Source organism: Brassica rapa, unplaced genomic scaffold, assembly GCF_000309985.2.
Source record: "Brassica rapa cultivar Chiifu-401-42 unplaced genomic scaffold, CAAS_Brap_v3.01 Scaffold0907, whole genome shotgun sequence".
Taxonomy (NCBI): Eukaryota; Viridiplantae; Streptophyta; class Magnoliopsida; order Brassicales; family Brassicaceae; genus Brassica; species Brassica rapa.
This window is the reverse complement of record NW_022610843.1, coordinates 1-3,508: the sequence shown is the minus strand read 5'-3', so window position 1 is coordinate 3,508 and position 3,508 is coordinate 1. Positions and strand designations below refer to the sequence as shown.

The 3,508-nt window shown below is 39.9% G+C and overlaps 1 long non-coding RNA gene across 1 annotated transcript; it reads left to right on the top strand.

The window, feature by feature from the left end:
• Positions 1 to 569: 569 nt before the first annotated feature.
• Positions 570 to 1,340, top strand: LOC117131417. Its single transcript, XR_004454607.1, has 2 exons — positions 570 to 650; positions 818 to 1,340. It is a non-coding gene; the product is annotated as an uncharacterized LOC117131417 (long non-coding RNA).
• Positions 1,341 to 3,508: the final 2,168 nt, after the last annotated feature.

The window sequence follows — 3,508 nt, the reverse complement described above, 5'->3', positions numbered from 1 at the left end:
CAATAAACAGGATGAATCACTTTGTAAGAAGCTTGATTTGGATACATAAAGTGGTGGAGAATCACCAGGAAGTTGAATAAATCTCATAGGAGTTGGGATGAAGAAGTTATCCCACTTTCTAATCAGGTGATTCCAGTTTCCCAGTTTGGGAATAGGACAGCTTCTTCGTCGTTCCAATCAACCAGGATGAATCACTTTGTAAGAAGCTTGATTTGGATACATAAAGTGTTGGAGAATCACCAGGAAGTTGAATAAATCTCATAGGAGTTGGGATGAAGAAGTTATCCCACTTTCTAATCAGGTGATTCAGTTTCCCAGTTTGGGAATAGGACAGCTTCTTCGTCGTTCCAATCAAACCAGGATGAATCACTTTGTAAGAAGCTTGATTTGGATACATAAAGTGTTGGAGAATCACCAGGAAGTTGAATAAATCTCATAGGAGTTGGGATGAAGAAGTTATCCCACTTTCTAATCAGGTGATTCAGTTTCCCAGTTTGGGATAGGACAGCTTCTTCGTCGTTCCAATAACACCAGGATGAATCACTTTGTAAGAAGCTTGATTTGGATACATAAAATGTTGGAGAAACACCAGGAAGTTGAATAAATCTCATAGGAGTTGGGATGAAGAAGTTATCCCACTTTCTAATCAGGTGATTCCAGTTTCCCAGTTTGGGAATAGGAAGCTTCTTCGTCGTTCCAATCACACCAGGATGAATCACTTGTAAGAAGCTTGATTTGGATACATAAAGTGTGGAGAATCCAGGAAGTTGAATTATCTCATAGGAGTTGGGAGAGAAGTTATCCCACTTTCTATCAGGTGATTCCAGTTTCCCAGTTTGGGAATATGACAGCTTCTTCGTCGTTCCAATCAAACCAGGATGAATCACTCTGTAAGAAGCTTGATTTGGATACATAAAGTGTTGGAGAATCACCATGAAGTTGAATAAATCTCATAGGAGTTGGGATGAAGAAGTTATCCCACTTTCTAATCAGGTGATTCCAGTTTCCCAGTTTGGGAATAGGACAGCTTCTTCGTCGTTCCAATCAACCAGGATGAATCACTTTGTGAAGAAGCTTGATTTGGATACATAAAGTGTTGGGAATCACCAGGAAGTTGAATAAATCTCATAGGAGTTGGGTGAAGAAGTTTTCCCACTTTTCTATCAGGTGATTCCATTTCCCAGTTTGGGAATAGGACAGCTTCTTCGTCGTTCCAATCAACCAGGATGAATCACTCTGTAAGAAGCTTGATTTGGATACATAAAGTGTTGGAGAATCACCAGGAAGTTGAATAAATCTCATAGGAGTTGGGATGAAGTTATCCCACTTTCTAATCAGGTGATTCCAGTTTCCAGTTTGGGGAATAGGACAGCTTCTTCGTCGTTCCAATCAAACCAGGATGAATCACTTTGTAAGAAGCTTGATTTGGATATAAATGCTGGAAACACCAGGAAGTTGAATAAATCTCATAGGAGTTGGGATGAAGAAGTTATCCCACTTTCTAATCAGGTGATTCCAGTTTCCCAGTTTGGGAATAGGACAGCTTCTTCGTCGTTCCAATCAACACCAGGATGAATCACTTTGAGAAGCTTGATTTGGATACATAAAGTGGTGGAGAATCCAGGAAGTTGAATTAATCTCATAGGAGTTGGGAATGAAGACGTTATCCCACTTTCTAATCAGGTGATTCCAGTTTCCCAGTTTGGGAATATGCAGCTTCTTCGTCGTTCCAATCAAACCAGGATGAATCACTCTGTAAGAGCTTGATTTGGATACATAAAGTGTTGGAGAATCACCAGGAGTTGAATAAATCTCATAGGAGTTGGGATGAAGAAGTTATCCACTTTCAAATCAGTGATTCCAGTTTCCCAGTTTGGGAATATGACAGCTTCTTCGTCGTTCCAATCAAACCAGGATGAATCACTCTGTAAGAAGCTTGTTTGGATACTAAAGTGTTGAATAATCACCAGGAAGTTGAATAAATTCTCATAGGAGTTGGGATGAAGAAGTTATCCCACTTTCTAATCAGGTGATTCCAGTTTCCCAGTTTGAGATAGGCAGCTTCTTCGCGTTCCAATCAAACCAGGATGAATCACTCTGTGAGAAGCTTGATTTGGATACATAAAGTGTTGGAGAATCACCAAGTTGAATAAATCTCATAGGAGTTGGGATGAAGAAGTTATCCCACTTTCTAATCAGGTGATTCCAGTTTCCAGTTTGGGAATAGGACAGCTTCTTCGTCGTTCCAATAAAACCAGGATGAATCACTTTGTAGAGCTTGATTTGGATACATAAAATGGTGGAGAACACCAGGAAGTTGAATAAATCTCATAGGAGTTGGGATGAAGAAGTTATCCCACTTTCTAATCAGGTGATTCCAGTTTCCCAGTTTGGGAATAGGACGCTTCTTCGTCGTTCCAATCAAACCAGGATGAATCACTTTGTAAGAAGCTTGACTTGGATACATAAGTGTTGGAGAATCACCAGGAAGTTGAATTATCTCATAGGAGTTGGGATGAAGAGTTATCCCACTTTCAAATCAGGTGATTCCAGTTTCCCAGTTTGGGAAATAGGACAACTTCTTCGTCGTTCCAATCAAACCAGGATGAATCACTCTGTAAGAAGCTTGATTTGGATACATAAAGTGTTGGAGATCACCAGGAAGTTGAATAAATCTCATAGGAGTTGGGTTGAAGAAGTTATCCCACTTTCTAATCAGGTGATTCAGTTTCCCAGTTTGGGAATAGGACAGCTTCTTCGTCGTTCCAATTCAACCAGGATGATCACTTGTAAGAAGCTGATTTGATACATAAAGTGTGGAGAATCACCAGAAGTTGAATAAATCTCATAGGAGTTGGGATGAAATGAGTTATCCCACTTTCTAATCAGGTGATTCCAGTTTCCCAGTTTGGGATAGACAGCTTCTTTTCGTTCCAATCAAACCAGGATGAATCACTCTGTAAAAGCTTGATTTGGATACATAAAGTGTTGGAGAATCACCGGGAAGTTGACAATCTCATAGGAGTTGGAATGAGAAGTTATCCCACTTTCTAATCAGGTGATTCAGTTTCCAGTTTGGATGACAGCCTTCTTCGTCGTTCCATAACAAACCAGGATGATCACTTTGTAAGAAGCTTGATTGGATACATAAAGTGTTGGAGAATCACCAGGAGTTGAATAAATCTCATAGGGTTGGGATGAAGAGTTATCCCACTTTAATCAGGTGATCCAGTTTCCCAGTTTGGGAATAGGACAGCTTCTTGTCGTTCCAATAACACCAGGATGAATCACTTTGTAGAAGCTTGATTTGATACATAAACTGTTGGAGAAAACCCAGGAAGTTTGAATAAATCTCATAAGAGTTGGGATGAGAAGTTATCCCACTTTCTAATCAGGTGATTCCAGTTTCCCAGTTTGGGGAATAGGACAGCTTCTTCGTGCGTCTTCCAATACAACCAGGATGAATCACTTGTAAGAAGCTTGATTTGGATACATAAAATGGTTGGAG